The following is a 17,448-nucleotide window of genomic DNA, read 5'->3' as shown; positions in this document are numbered from 1 at the left end:
CAGAGGAAAGATCAGAGAGTTGAGAGAAGACGAGGGGAGGCAGGGGAGGAGAGGAAGGCAGAGGGGAAGGGGAAAGAGCCTGCTGTTATTTATGTCTCCCTCGGTACTCGTCTTTACCTTTTTTCCCCCCTGCGAGCTGTTTTACATCTGCGATCTAATTAAATCAAATAAATCACAGTGCTCTCTCACACAGACATACACAGGCACACACACACACACACACACACACACACACACACACACACGGCCACAAAAAACCCTCCTGATTCTGGGATTGTGAACATCTCCTCCCACCACCTCCTCCACCCGAGATTGAATAAATCTTGATTATGGTGCATTACACGGCACATCATTCATGTTGTTTATGGGTCTAAAATATGCAAACAGACCAGGGGCACAAATGTGATCGATGCCCAAATGGGCCCTTTTTTCCGCTCTCCTCTCATCCCTCACGCGGCACCGAGCGCCGTCACTTCCAGCTGTCTGCTGTGGGATGAAGACATATTGTGCTGTGTCCTATACTGTCCCCCTCATGATGGCTATTTATATTGTCTTTGTGCCCAAGCATCCAAAAGGCATATTTATGAGCTCATTTACTAAAGCGCTCCGTCGCTGCAGTGGAGCCATTATTAAATCTAATTAGCTCCGCCAAACCTTGAAGCTGTCCCTGAGAGATCTCCCGATAATTGTGAAATAGAGGTAAGCTGATCAGTGTTTTTTATTGGTTACAGTGGGACTGTAACACACACTCAAGTGAAGTAGTAGCTGCAAAAAGCTGCTGTTTGTTTACAGGAGAGAATTGTTTGGGCATATTTAGTATAAATATGTCAGTGGGAAACATTTAAATAAAAAAAGTTGTCAAATCACGAATACAATTATAGGCTATTCATATTCCATGCCAGCAACAGTCTTGAAAAGACACAACCTTTCAGCTGGTTAGATTTAATTTCAAGGTAAAACACAAGTCTGAATGTGTTTATAGATTATAGATTTACTATGTTTGTAAATATTACATCCAGCAAACAGGTGTCAGTGAATTGCTCATAATAATTGAAAAAAGTACCCTAGTTTTTAACTTGTTTCACATGGCACGTATTTTATTGCATGACTACACAACCGTAGTTTTATTGTGATAATTTCCACTTTGTATTTTAACTTGTTTTGGGAATATTGAAGTACAATTTGTCTAAAAAATGTCTAAAATGGTTATTAATTTGATTAAAACTTATAGTATCATTTAACTCTTCTATTTGTTCTACTTCTTTTCATTTTCTTGTGAATAAATTAAAGCCCTACCATTAAAATAAAAACAAAATGTGAATATTTTTAAAATGTTAAAATATTGTTTGAGGTTTTGTTTCACTTCTCTCCCTGTGCCTTGGGACAGAATTGTGATTGGTTCACCAATACAATACAAATATAGTCCAATGACAGGATGTGGTTGATTTAACCTTTTTTTCACACCATTACTTTAACCAGGTCAATGGATTGAGTATTGCTGCTAAAAGTGTAAGTCACTGGTGAAACCCAGCAGAGGTCAAACTCGTTTTTAATCAACGTCCTGCCGACCTTATAGCTAATTTAATCAATATATGTAAATTTGACGAGCTATATTTAGCACCATCATCTGGAGATGACAGCTACACACTTTCAAATACAGCTGGGTGGAAAACCAGATTAGCCGGTGTCTTTAATTAAAGGAGATGTACAGTAGTGCAGGAGAATCAATGTAGAGGTTAACAAGTGCTGACAAGGGCAGAGGAGACGACGAGGCTTCATTCAGATAGAGCGAGTTCGAGCGGCGCCTCCTCCCAGCATCGAGTCTGGAGCTGCTGCCACTGAGCTCAGGGTGGAGGCTCTTCCGAAATTTCATGTGACATTTAACAAACAATTCCTGATTTTACAGCTACAGTGTATTAAGGCTTGTTGTAGATTAAATTGAATATGATTTTTGAAGATTCCTGATGTCTGTTTTTTTATATATGAGCTTCCTCCTATCGACAGATTTATCGACCATGTCATTTTTGTCCAAGAAAAGCTGAGTGCGTTGACTTCTGATGTCCTGGGCATGATCCAGGCCAAGAGCGTGTTAGTGGACGGGACATGGATGAAACTCAAATCGATTTTTCCTATACATTTGCTGTCATTAAAGGTAGTTCTTATCACACTGATTTATGCTCATGTTTTTTCTAGTAAATTTGGTTTCAGTTATTTTTTCGATGATGCTATAACAGGATGAAACATCAGGATTGACAGCTGAGACTGTCTCACGACATGTCGAGCAGTTGCGTCGGGAATTTGCTGCCTTAACTCTGTCCGTAAAGTATCTCTATATGTAGACTCATATGTGGATAGTCCGGGAGAGTGGAGATGTGTTGTCCATCTGTGTTTAAAGACAATCTTTACCGGGATGCCCTGGAAAACAATAATTGTATCTCAATTGTTTCTTTCTGGTTAAATGCAAGATGAAAAAAATAAATAAATAAATAATTAGTTAAATCAAAAATTATAATATTCCACTTTGATGAATTGATATAGAAGATAAGATTAGACAAGAAAATACAAGTGAAACATGTGAAAGTGTAAACTAGAATAATATGTACATAACATACACGCTACCCCACCAATAGAGATATTATTTGTACGTGAACAGACTTAAGCATTAATAGCACAAGGTGATTGCATGAGGATGTATAGTGTATTTGGGAATTATGTATTAAGATGTTGACTTCAACTCTAACTTCCACTCTTGTCCCCCGAGGGGAAATTTGTTTTGCAGCCAGGAGTAAAACAAAAACTCACAGGAAACACGGGCTAAGACTCGGGCACAAGAAAGAAAAACTTTACGATTCATAAATACATGAGTACATCAAATAACAACAGGAAACCAGGGCTTGTAAAAAAAATCTATAAAACTGTCATATAGATATAGATATATAGTAATCTATCTATCTATCTATTAAAACCAAAAATAAGACCAGCATCAGTCATCATGAGTGAAAAATAAATATATATAACTGTACTTTTGTATATTAGTATATATTTGTATAGACTGTTATTAATATATGTATGGTAAACAGTATATGTATATATATATATGATGGTTTAATTCCTCAGTTTTATACTAAAATGTAATATGCATATTTATTTTGTTTCACAAAAAAAAAAAAATTCAATTTGTTTAGAGCTTTTGTAAGAGCAAAGCTCAGGATTCTTCATTTTCCACTACAGCTTTTACTGTGGTTTAAAAAAACAAACAAACAAAAAAACTATCAAACAAACAAAGTTTTTTATTCACACATATCTTTGAATCCAGAACTGAGAGAAACAGCGCCCCCTTATGGTCTTATTTGTGGCCTGACCCGGTGCAGCACCCTTACCGACGTCAACCCACGTGACCAACAGATGACAACAGGTGCTACTGGTGTTGTCTAATTAGAGTTAACAGTCGTGTGCGTACACAGACACAGACACAGACACACACCCACTCCCTGGTCTTACAACAATATAACATGGAGGAACATCTTCATCTTCACCTCATCTTCTTCAGGACAGAGCATGTGAGTCACATAGGTTCTTTCTGATGGCTCCATGTTTGTGGCTGTTTCCCATTGGGGCTCATAGTTGTGTTCTCTACCTGCTTTTGTGTTACAGCTGTTCTACATGTGTGTTCTCACAGTACTCTTGGCTCACTGTGGCTGTGAATCGTCTGCTTGTTGTTGCACGACAGTTTCTTCCCTTGTGTGTTTTTCTTTGTAAATAGATTTAATAAAAAAAGGACACAGGCCTGGCAGAGTTTTTCTTCTCTGGAGCAAACTTACTACTTAAGTCTATTCCTTACAAAGATCTTTACAGGTCAAGAAAAGGTCAAATCATATAATACTAACAGAAAAACTGAAAACAAACACTGTTGGCGTTCGTGATAAAATAAATCTTGCATATCTAGAGGACTGATTTCACTGGTGTGAGTCTGTGTTACTGTGCACAACTTGATTCAATTTAAAGAGACTGTTGGGAAATCGACCACTTGGTGTCTGCAACTTTATAAACATGAGCATCGTGTGGTTTCCTATAGTGCAACACAATGAATGTACAGTGTTTGCACCCACACCATTCAATTTTTGTATTTTCCTCGCGGTGTGCGGGAGTGTTGGAGCGCGTATTATTGTGACATATTGAATCCATCCCTAAGCTCTGTTCGCTCCAGTGCACCAGGGGCCTCGGGGCCACTCATCTGTCTTCGCTGTTGGGCATGACTACAGTGCTCCTGATTGGCAGTCATTACCGAACCCCGGGGGGGGGGACACGCCTCATTGGTCTAAAGCGTATTTGAGGGCGGGTTGAAATAAAGGATAAAGAAGTGTGTGGATTTTATTGATGAGGCCGCGGTGTTCCTCGGTTACTGTGTCACTCCTGCGTGATTCATGGACACGCAGAGAGGGAGGTTTGAAAAAATGACACAAATACACACAGTCTGCGTCCAGCTAACTGTGTGTGTGTAGTTGTGTGTTGTTTGCTTGTGTGTGTGTTTGCTGTCCCGTATGCGGCGGTGCAGCTGTGTGACTGTACACATCAGCTCACGTTTGTGTGTGTGTGTGTGTGGTCTGGGTGTGCCTCTCTTCATGCCTTTTTAAGCAGCAAGGCACTTTAAATGGAAATGTACTTGACATTTAGGAGGAGATGTAATCAGCGCCCATTAGAAAGCAACTGATTTCCTCTTCAGAGCTCGCTTACCGCCGACTCTCTCCCACTGCTCCCCCCTCTTTCTTCCCCCTTCCTACCACAGTGTTTCACTTTCTTTCACACTTTTGATTCATTTCCATTCCTTCCACATTCTGCTGCTTGGTGTTCTTTCTTTCTTTCTCAATCTAATTTACCTGTGCACTCTCTTCCGCTCCCCCCGTCTTTCCCCATCAGGCCACTGTAGTTCAAGAATAGATGTCTGATTTCATTTCCACATTTTGCCGCGTTCGTCTCGTTGCCATTATCGAGGGCTCATTTTCAACCAGCTAGCAGGAGCTTTGTGTAATAGCAAATCATGCAAAGCAGTGAGTCATTGGAGATGTGTTCTGTTTGTAGGTGTTAGGCTGAGATGGCAACACAACAACCTCCAAAACAAATCTACTTGATTATGAAGACGCCTGCTCACTCATCACAATGAACCGAACTTGGAACTGCGCTGTAAAATAAGTTGACCGGATCGATACTCTGCGCTGAAATATAAAAAATGTCATGTTATTTTGTGGAATATAATCTAATTTATTAAATCGTTCATCTGCTCAGGCCCCACCACTATTCATATTTTTTCCTCTTCAGTTAATTCAGTCATCGTTAATTCTTCTTAACACACAGTATCCCGAAAGGCAATAATTCATAGGCTTTGATAACATGCCTGATATATATTAAGTAGTGAGGTTAGTTGAAACAAATGCATTTTTTCATCATCGACTATTTAGAATTGATTTCATTTTATCTTGCGGTCTGTAAAATGTCAGAAATTGTGAAAAATAACCATCACAACACAAATTTAGTTTGAGTCTTTGATGCAGCAGACAGTCCAACACAAAGATATTCAATTGACAGTGATATAAAAATCGAGAGAAGCCTCACATTAGGTAACGTGGAAATGGAATATTTGTTTGTTTAAAATATAAAATACAAAAGTTTTCATAACAGTGAATCTGTTGACTTCTTTTCAAACATTTATTAATTTGTGGTTATTTTAACTGCCAGACAAATTTGAAAATGCCCTTCACAGTGTTTCATCGCCAAAGGGAACATGTTTATATTGCTTTGTTTTGTCAGCCAGTTCAACACTGCAAAACAAAGACGCAGCAGATGCTCTCATAAAACAAATAAACAAGTCTAATTTGTATCAACCGACTTCAGCTTTAATTCATTCATCCAGTTTACTAGTTTAAAAAAATGTTTATGTGTCATTTCATTCTCAATATTGTGCTTAGTAAATGTTGTTCTTCGTGTTGTGAGTCTGTTTATCTCTCTGTGGACACGTGCTTCACATCAGGATCTGTTTTCTTCACCCCCCCCCCCGTCTCTCTCCTCTCATCGGGGGTTTTCGTTAAAGAATAGAGGTCTGATTCCATGTGCATCACAATCAAAGCGTCTTCTCAAACAAATTGTACGAGTGTTGTGACTAAGAAAAACAAAAGCGTTTTCCTGATTAACGTACACTGATTACGGTTTGCTTTGATTATCCTGCAAACCTTTGTTGTCCTCGGAGAACAGACAGACTACTGTATCCTCGCTTGCTGTGAACTCGTCGCTGATGCAACCACATCACATTTTTACGAAGGCCTGGGAAAAGTCAGACATCTCATTTTTGAACATGACTGTAGGCATGTGTGTTTTGAAGTGTAGTGTATTAGGATTCCCTTTTCAACATGACCTTCATCTGCCATATAGATAAAACGCTCTCCTCAGACTGTTTCAAGTCGGGTGACAGATGGAGTTCTTCAGTGATAATCCAAGTTAACCCCAGTTTGCACTTCGAGGCAAAACAACAAACAACAGTAACGCTATTCGCCGGGGGGGACGTTGAGGGGAGTGTTTGAATTGATGGAAACAGGTGGAAAAACAAATCCCATTAATTATGATAAACGGCGGAGAGGTGAGTGTGTGTCAACGTTGCGTGGCTGCATGAACATTATTTGATTTCAAATCACAAGTTGAGTATGTGTTATGGAAAGGAAGACAGAATATGAGTTGGAGGAAGCTGTGAGGGCCCATACAAAGGCAGACAACAGTAAAACATTAAATATTTCAAAGTTGGGTCATCTGAACCTGTTGATGGAAAGGAAATCAGCTCTTTTAGCCTCTGTAGGACTGAACCATGGTATAACGGTGATTTCTGATGCTTTGAAGACAATGGAAACAATTCTGTAAAAAGCAGCTCAGCTTGTATATTATTCTGCAATATGTCGACCTACGTGATACCAGCAAAAGGTTAATCTGATTTCCAATCCTTTGTCCATCCCGTGCTGAAAAGTGACTTAGTTAAAGCTCTAGGTAGATTGCCATGTAATAATGTTCCTGCGAAAACACAAAGCAATGTGTACTTGAAAAGAAATGTTAATCAATTTCTATATCTCCATGTGAGATTGATGGACAAAGATGGCCCGGACGCACCAAACGGACTGAAGGTCAAGTGTGTTTTATTATTTCAAATCCGAGCAATAAGGAAGATGTGGTTTTTGTGTCATCCTCTGACTATTTTATTTCGGGGCAATCAAAATATGTTTTTCTTCTTTCCAGCCTCACTTGGATTTCATCAGTGCGTTTGAATGCGCTCTTGCAATCATGTGAGGTTGATTTCAGTATTAACCATAAATAAACAACAGTAGTTCTCAAGCCAGAAGCAGTGACATGAGCTGCTGCATATTATTACATCAGTGTCACAGCAATTCATTTTGTAAACCTATATTTTTTGGTAGGTGGTGTCAAGAAAGGTTTTTCATTTCATTCACTATGTATCCAAGATAGATGTTCTGCCTCACAGGAGTATTTGGCTTCTTTGTGGAAGAAATGAGTTGAAAGCTGACAAAGTTTTGTCTTTAATTAAAAAATTGAATCAAATAAATCAATTAATAGACTAATGCAGCCGTAACAACCCCAGACTGAGAAACTGTCAGGGCAATTTTGTGACGCATTATTTTTAATGGTGTTTTTAGCAGAAATATGTTGGTCACGCTTTGCATCCTCATGTCCAATATGATAGACTAGTTACTGTAATTTCTAAATTATACATACATAACTAAATGTTTTGGATGAGGAAGAATACAGTGTGAGCATTCTTAACGTACACAGCTAATATTCCATATCCTTTAACCTCCATTTTGGTCTCCAACCCCTGAAGGAAGTATCTTTAGCTGCTAAATGCTTCACTGCTTCAAGCAGCTTGTCACTAACTTTATTTTTTAACCAGCTGTGGTTTATTCTGGCGAGAGTTGGGATGTGAAAGAAACCAAAATGCTCCATGGAGTTGGGGGGTGGGTTTGCTGAGGTAGCTGCGCACTGATCAACATTGAAACAATGACACAAAACATGTTACAGATCTTTTTTGTGGAAAAATATTTTGAAGATTATGTCACTATGGGCGGCCACCACAATCCAGGTAATTAATGGGAAGGGAACACTGAGCACACTTAAGAGAGGCTGCATGTCTTTTGTGAAAAGATGTTCTTTGTAAATCAGTAACACCAGTGATGCCGTGTTTATTACCTTGTGTGAATATTTCCACCCCATAGCCTCTCTTCTGTCAGGAACCACAGGGTCATGTCTGTGTTGATATATTTTGACGTCACTGTTCACATTTTATTTTATGCATTCTTGGTATGAAAACTATCCAATAGGATTCGATCACCTTTATTTAACGTATAGAAAGTGATCGCATCTCCAGCCTTTCATGGATGATGTGCTCTTGGAATGGGTGATGCAAGTAGAGGGAGATCTCCTGGGATGCTGTGTGAGACTCTGGAGACTTGAGGGTGACGATTGCTCATGTTTCTATGTTAGTGTTGGTATATTCCACCTTCTGGACGACTTAATGCATCAAGTCTACATTAAAGTTTCTGCATAAGACATCAGCTGCTGCCTGAGTTCTCCTTTCACCAGCCTCCAGAAAACTTCCATAACAGATTATAACGACTATTATTCCGTTTTTATAATCACTTTTCCTTCTACCAAAAATAGTCTGTCTCCATATCTGCAGACAGCAGAATTCGATGTTTGACTTAACTAAAAGTGTGAGATAAATGTAATATAATTATTATTGGAAATGGTTGTCAGACGAATGTTCTTTTCACCATCTTATAAAATTCGAATACTTCATAAAATCCCCCCCCCCCCCCAAAAAAGGAAAGTTTCTTTGCTGGTCAAAAGACACAATGTTCACATGTTGACTTAAACTTCTATGAAGACTCTAATTTAAAACTACAAACCTTCTAATGTTCTATGAAATCTACCGAAATAGCAAAAGTGGAACCGACACAGAATTAAGGAAGATAAGGCATAAAAATAGAAAAGACAAGAAAAACAAACAACAGCTGTCAATTAAAATCTTGGCAGTACTTGCACTAGTGTCTGCCGAGGCAAACTCAGAACCAGCGTTCCTCGAATAATGGAAAATACGTTTTAATTAAAAGGCAGTTTTGTTTGAGTTAATGTATGAACATTTCAACCTCTATTACAAGTGCAGCCACTATTTGGCTGACAACATTTATATAACTAACAAGACAAGGAATTGACTTGATATTGACGGCTCATTTATCATCCCAAAGATAGTGTGTGTGTGTGTGTGTGTGTGTGTGTGTGTGTGTCCTGACATATGTATATAGAGTATATGTTCCCACTTCCCCTTTCCATCTTATTATAAGAACTACACAATCATCTGTAGTTTTGTTCAGCTTTTTGAAATGGAATCTGGGTTTTTGAAGCCATTTTTACTGTTGTGAATTCAAGAGCCGACTATCTGCACTGTTTTTTTTTCACAACCTCCTTTCACACTTAATTTTGGAGTAACTGATCAGACTTGCATTTGAGGTGTGATCCAGTGGATGGGCGTTGTACATGAGTAGTTCAGAACGTGTCCAGTCAAATGTTGGGAGCTCCCATGTGTCCAAAAGCACTCGGAGGTAATAATGGCCTCCAGCATGCTGTTAAAATGGACTGAAGTGAAAGTCTTAAAAACAAGGGTGATGTGATGGACTTCTACACACAAGCAGATCAAATTTATGTTGGAAACTCATAGGACTCCTATTTGTATCCCATCCTTGAGTATGAAACATCCCTATTCATCTGTGCTCTGTTGTGAAACTGTAACAGAAAAGTGAAAAGGCAGCAACAACAAGAGCAACAACAGGACTGATCTAATCTTAGGCGGTGTGTTTATATAATTCCTCTGGCGGAGCAGGATGCTGGGGAGTGCTTCATCCCAACACTTCGTTATAAAAGCAGTGAGCATGGATTTAGTTCCTATGACGACAATATCTTGACAATATACCACCACTACCTCGTATGATAGACAAGCATCACCCTTTTCCTTTTTATTTCTATTTGTTTGACATTTTTTCACCATGAGCACCAGCTGGAGGATACCTGAGCTCATACTTTGTATGGCTGAGCTTGTCTCTTCTCAGTCTGACAGCCATTGAGCAAGAGGTTGTGTTGTGTCAACTACATGGCTAAGAAAAAGCTTACTGTGATAAAGGCATACAGCTCACCAGCAAAACAACATTCAGTGTCCGGCTGATCTGCTCCTTCGAATGAGCTTTTCTGTCTTTGCTGTAATAGTTTCTGTCAGATACATCATACTCTACAGACATCGCCAGAACAATCTTCTCCTCCGTTTTCTTGGTTATCAGTGCGACCAGACTCGCCTGAAAAAGAGTGACACTAGTAGCTTTCTAGAAAGTTTAGGGTTAGGTTTTTTACTAAAAGTGCTCGGAGTGGCTGTAATAGCTGTCTCCTCTTCGAGGACGAGTAAAAGAAAAGATGGGGCTCATAAAGAAATGCCAGATGGACACACCCTTACTGAAAAGTGGAGAAGGATACTGATCCAAGCTTTAATTCATCTTGTCGAAGAACTCTGGTAAAAACCATAATTCATCAAATAGCATCATTACTGCACGAGACCATGGACAGAGATTGGCCAGTTTGTCATGGTTGTGTCAATACATGTAGTTCTCAGCTGCAGCTCATGTCAGTTGAGAGATTGATCATTTGGACGGATGATGGATGGTTGTATTGATGCTCGGCTACTTTCTGATTACTGGAGGAACAGACTGTAATATCACTGCAGACAAGGGACATGTTCCATATATATATACAGTCATCCATCAGCTATACTGCTTATTATTGAGAGTTGCAAGGGGGCTGTAACCAATCCCGGCTGACACTTTCAAAGGAGTGAATGTTCAAACATATATATAAATATTTATTCTCATGTGCAATAATGTAAAGGGGTGAAGCAAACTTGTTTAACAGTAGATGAGGCCTGGTTTGCCTCAACTATTGCCTCCAATTAACTTATTTCGATTCATTTCATGTTAGATGGTGAGGAACAACGTACCGATACAAAACTTTTTCCTGCAATCAATTTTGATGACAGTAATAATGATTCTCTACTTGCTGAACTAAATGGTTTCACCATTTTCACATCATGTTGGACCATCGATGCACTTCTGTTTTGCAGTCTACAGCTGTGACATTCACCTTAATAGTTAATCATAAACCAACCAATTTGTTCTATCTCGCATTCAAATTGCTGATTACCCCAACTGCCACCATTAGTGATGCTACTGGGAAACGCGCTATTCCACACACTGACTTTCATTCATTCCAAGAAGTAAGAGTTCATTGGAAAAGTCTCTGAAGCTCTCACTTTTTCTTCAGAGAAGCAATTCATAGCTTCACTAGAGCAGTTTACCATCAGGGTTTTTTGTTGTTTGGATTTCTTATTTAGTTACCAAATTCTTTAAAGTAAAAGTTTTGTACAAAGAAATGTCTTTGTTTATTTATGTTATTGTGTCAAATCAACACTCACAGAATCTTTAGAATATAGGTTAAGTGTCAGTCATGTAATGTAAAGGAGAGCACTAATGTTAACAAAGATGGCTTTGATAGGTCTGAATCACCTTGCATTCTTTTTCCTCTCCTCCTTTCTCATTTATTTTACCCTCTCTCTCCATCGCCTCTCTCAATGTGCTGCCATTGTTCATACTTTTGTGATGTCAGGTATGCATACTTTGCTCCTATCTTCATAAATGGTCACGATGTTGTTTAGATATGACAGAGTCATGTAAAATGTCCTGACAGACCGCTACGCACGTTCTTGCAGTAGGGCTATAAGAACTGACCCAAATCTCAATAAGCTGATGGAGGATATTTCTAATCCTGCTAATGTTAACTTGCATCGTAACACATTTCTTAAACCTTTTGATCTAGTAAGTTAGCAATGTCTTGCTAACCTAATCTTGGTTCGTCACTTTATTTGCTGTCTTGGAGGTTTGTAAAACCTTAAATACCTGTGTCCTACAGCTTTTCCATAAACTGTTCATATGTGCCTTGATCTCATTTTACCCGTCCTTTTCTTTAACATTTAAATGTAATCCTTTTAACAAAAAAGTATCACATGTTTTACAAGTTATATTTCTAATAAGCAGTATAGTCAGAGGCATTAGATCTATTCAGATGGGATTACATATAAATTCCCTTTTGCTCCTTGGTCATTTAACTCAACATTACAGGTAATGTTAAAATCATCCCACCTGTCCGACCTCTTTCAGGAATTTGTTTCTAGGTAAAAGTCCTCTAGTGGTTTTTGGACAAAAAGCCTTTAATTTGAAGCAGCAGCAGGAAGAGTCCGGTTTGCATTCACAGAATAATAAGCTTACAATTAATTAGTTTTGTTTTGTTGTCACCACAAAAGTGAATCATAAACAAATCATGTTCAAATCTTTATCTGCAAACAAGAACAGGATTTTTCTCGAACCAGTTTTTCTGTGTCCATTGCTTTACAACCACATATGTGACCATCAATTTAATATAACAAGACAGCTCAGCAGATCGGTGGTCAGTAGATTTATCTCATACTGAAATCTATAAGAACAGTCATGCTACAATTAATGTGCACTGCACCAAACCAGTGTATGTTTTTCCCAGTTTTTTTCCGCTGTTCTGGGAAGATTTCTGCTGAAGAAGTACTTGTTAGTTGTAAATGGTTTTCGTCCGCAGACACAAATTCAATGAGCTCCTTTGTAATAAAAGATTTGGTGGCTCCTTCTTGCGTGCTCAGTAATTATGGCATTGTTCAAAGCACAACAGCATTCCCTTAAATACAGGCGGCATGTGAGTAGCATTCACTGATGGATGGGTTGTGATTAGAGGGAGGAAGATTGTAATTTCCTTCATTAGTACGGACAGTTTTGTTGGGCTGCAAAGTTTTTCTTTCCTAAAAGCCCATGCATCAGAAGATGGAGAAGAAGATAATGTGATAGGCGGGGTGGTGGGAGAAAGAGCTTTTACCAGAAGCCAGAAACACAGATTGGAAGAACAATCACAAATGAGAGCGGAGTGAGAGACGGTATAAAGAGAACGGAGTAAAGTAATTTGTCAGGTCATTCGTAAAGATTTCTCAGAATGAAAAAGGAAAGAAAGCAACAACGATCTGATCTCCTTGTGCTGCTTGTTGCTTTATTACTGTGAGCGGAACTGATTAATCAACATAATGCATTTAACCAATTATGCTAGATTTGATCTGGCTGCAGAGCTAATTCAATAGAGATCATTGGTGATTTATGACGGCCAGTTTATTGTTGTGCCAGGTTGGAAGGTCCGATGTCCCAATGGGAGTTGACTGAGGGGCTTTAAGGAGAACTCAGGAAACATCTAATCTGACAAGTCTCAACAGCACACAACAGTAATATAACATATGGAAACCTTTTAAGATCTTATCAATTTGAGACCAAGTGGTACCACTTATAGCTCGCTTTTATCAGTCTCTTAACTCAGAAAAAATAATTTGAAGGCAAAACATGGAAAAAATTAAGTAATGGAGGAATAAAAAAACTGCTCTTAGAACATATAAGAGACAAAAATCAGATAAAAGCAGGACAGAATGATTTGTACTTTTTTAACAGAGGAGGATTGTTTTTCTCTCCGTAAAGGTTTATATTACATTGTGCAAGACTTTGATCTAGATTGCAAAGCTGATGTTTACTTGCCAATGTGTTAACTGTTTAGAGTAAAATAATATGGATAAGAATATATATAAAAATATGACACCAGATAAAAGTGCTATTCAATTACCATTTGAACTGGGACTGCGATTGAATTGGATGTCACAAAAATCTATCAAATTAAGTACAACACATATTTACGTATTTTATACATTTCAGTTTTTTCCCCACTCAAATGGCGATAACAGCTCTACACATGTTGTCTTGCAACCTATTCACACATTATTTATATCTTTACTAGATCAGAGTTTTAATTGTTTTATAACCGTATAGAGTAAATAACTAGTTTGAGTCCTGGTATAGGGTTTGATGGCTCACTGTCAATGTGCTAAGGCACTTAAATGTAACCAAGATATTATGAACATTGTTAGAAACACCTGAGGTTTCTTTGACCCCACAATCATCCGTTGGAAATGGGGCCGTAAAAGCGATGTTATTCTCTACTAACAGGTCCGACATAAATAACCTGCTTTCACGGAAAACATGTGTGGGTGAACCATGGATGGAGTGAGGCATGAATGCTCACTAAATTTATATAGATTTAATCAGTATCATGGTATTTCTGGAACATTGTGTCTTTGCGATTATTCTTGTCCTTCATCTTCACACAGAAACAATTGGTATTAAATCCCCCATCTATCCATGTTGAAGCTGTTACTGTAACTAATCTCTGGTCTCTGAGATGTTTATGAAGGAGACGTCTGGACAGTCAAGGTCATTCAGAGAACACAACCTCTTTCAGGTCTCTTCGTCACTCAGGATGGGAGTGAAACAGGAAAGTAGTGTTATACTTGTACTAAACCTCACTTTCTTTTATCTTCACACTTTTTTAGTCTCAGCCCGTCTCAGATAAATGGGCTAGTATTTGTTCTAGTTGTCAATTGATCAGAAGACTAGTTAACAACAACCCTGTGAGGCTGTTTTTCAAGTTTTGCTATAATGTTTGAATATTTTTTCAAACTTACTTGAGCAAACAGATTTTAAAGATAATATTTCATCACTGTGCTTTTATGTGCTGCCGGTCAATGTAGTCCTGATATGGCATCATCTCTTTTGCCATCATGATAATACAGAGAGATTTTACCAATGTTTCTTCTCTTAATTACATATTAGTCTTGTATCTTCTTCGTCAGTGACATTCCCTGTTGTCCCCGATGACGTTGGTGCTTTTCTCGTCATCGTCACGTAAAAAAAAAAAAGGTTAAGGACGATAAAGTCATAGATTTGGTTAACGAAATTAAAACTGCTCTACACTCCATTATCTCTGTCTCTACTCATCCTTTGCCACGCTAATGTGCCCCCTCCGCTCCAACACACACTTGAATACACTCACACTCACACTCGCACACACAGACCATTCTGTTCCGCCAGCTTGTCGGAGTGTGACTGATTGATTACTACCCAGAAGGCTTGGCTTTGTTGATGTCAGAAACAGGACAGGTACCCCAGACCACGGGGGGGCACAAAGAAGATTGATGTCTCTCTCTTTCACAGCCCTCGTTTCTTCCTCCCACTTTCTCTCTCCATCTGTATCGTGAGTCACACACTTTCACACACACACACACTCATTGACCCCCACTGATCATTGTAAGGGCTTCTGGCTAAAACATATTTTTTCCAGTTGTAAATTCAGCTGTCAGTCGTAAATTGTATTCACTCATAGACTTGTGTTAGGTCGTCAGTGCGTGTCCAATCACAGGCAGGCATGTAAATTATGGGGGTCCTTGTTCAATTATGAATGTCGTCTAATTTTAACATTGTAATATGCAGTAGAACGGCTGGAGCATAAACATTATGCAGTATAAGGCCTTGTCAAGACCATCTGTAGCATTGCATTCATAAATAACTGCACAGAAGAAATTCTCAGATGTGTTCCCCAAACTAGACTTTATTAATCATATTTTAGTGTCTCACTGGTACTTTAAACAACACGTTGTTGAGATACAGGGTCGATTTTCAGTCCAAACACAGCTGAAGTGGAACTCTCTGCTCTCACACTTGCTTTTCTGAGCTTGAGAGTTTGCTGACCTGCACATCTGCTTGTTTCAACTTTTCTCTTTTCTGTCTCATTACATGGTGGATGTATTATTGGGAGGAACTGTGCAAACCTCGATCCTCCACCATCCTGTTGCAGAAGTGTAAGGCCAAGTTCCAATTCACCGCTTAGGCATAAAACGTGGCCATAAAGGCGCGCTTTGTCCGATTTCATTTCTCTATGGTCGTCCCGTTGAATGACATTGGAGCTATCTTGTCATTGTCACTTGAAAAAAATTTCGAGGACCATAAGTCATAGATTTCGTTAATTAAATTAAGACTGTCTTACACTCCATTATCTCTGCCTCTACTCGTCCTTTGCCGCGCTAATGTGTCTCCTCCACTGCAGAGAGTGTCCAGACCCAATTTGCCAAATATTTTCCAGACTTCTTATCTGTAAACAGCCTTAGAGCTTTTGAGGTGTTTGCAGGGATGCTTGCACCAGGTAATACTGAAGGTTAGAGGAGAGAAGAAGAGGTTTCAAAAGGCATCATCTTCTTTTCGATGTGCCTCACTAGCTCTCTCTCTCTCCTCCTCACTCCCTTCCTCCCTCCCCACTCTCTGTTTTAGCTCTGCTGGAGGCATTAATGATCTGATGTGGGATCTGCCCTTTACTACCCCGACCAGCTGTAACACAGCATTTGCAATAATAATAGCTGATGTTGGACCACCCATTGTTCACCCCCAACCAGGTGTTCCTGGGCACCTGGAAATTTAATGACCTGACCAGGGAAGTGACCCTTTGACACCTTGACCAGTTATCTGTTTCACCTCTACCTCTAATACCTCCTCCTGTATAGGAGACACACACACACACACACACAAATGGCTGAAAAAGGCAGCGTCTTCTTTAGCTGAAGGTTGGTAAATGTAATAACTGAAAGACAGATTCCTACAAAAACATGTCCCTATAGGAACTGCAGAGGAAGACATTATTTTTGGTTCTTCATTCAGTTACTTCAGCTGCTAAAGTTACAAATACCATTACTTTCGCTATATTAGATTTAAATTTAATACACCAGCATTACACCCAACTATTACATTTCCACCTGTAATTATTAAAACTGTATAGCTTTGTCACTTGCTTCAGATCCGACAATAATAGTAATAAAAGTTTCCTGCATCCTATTGCAGGTTTTGCATATTCTCTTCATACTTATCACATTTCCACGACTATAGCCTCAGCTCTACCATCAACACTTGAATTCTTTACACTGTTTAAATTTAGGCTCGAGAACAGATAGAGAAAGGGAGACCCCTCTTGATTTCACATTTAGAATGAATCACGATCATCACATCATCACAGTCGTATATAAATCTGTCAAATTTGACCTTAGAAGTGTCATGAGTAGCAAACATTCTCCTCATAAAATACACTTAATTTACAATGTGACTGCTTACTGCATTATCCCTTTAGTTTGTCTACTAAATACACATTATTGCAAAAAATGAATGCAGGGACCTTCTGTTCTTACCCTCATCTCATTCCTAATTCCGTTTCCACAACTCTAATTTATTTCTCTTTCCATTTTTAAAAAACTATTCTATACCTATATCCCTTTTTTCTCACGTAGTAACACTAGTAACTCAGGTATAGTTTATCTGTATTTCATAGCAGTGCTGAATCTCTAATGTGATGTAAAGCATCAAGACAAGGTTT

The sequence above is a fragment of the Platichthys flesus genome, chromosome 3 (genome assembly GCF_949316205.1).
Source record: "Platichthys flesus chromosome 3, fPlaFle2.1, whole genome shotgun sequence".
Lineage (NCBI taxonomy): Eukaryota > Metazoa > Chordata > Actinopteri > Pleuronectiformes > Pleuronectidae > Platichthys > Platichthys flesus.
Note: the sequence above shows the minus strand (reverse complement) of the source record.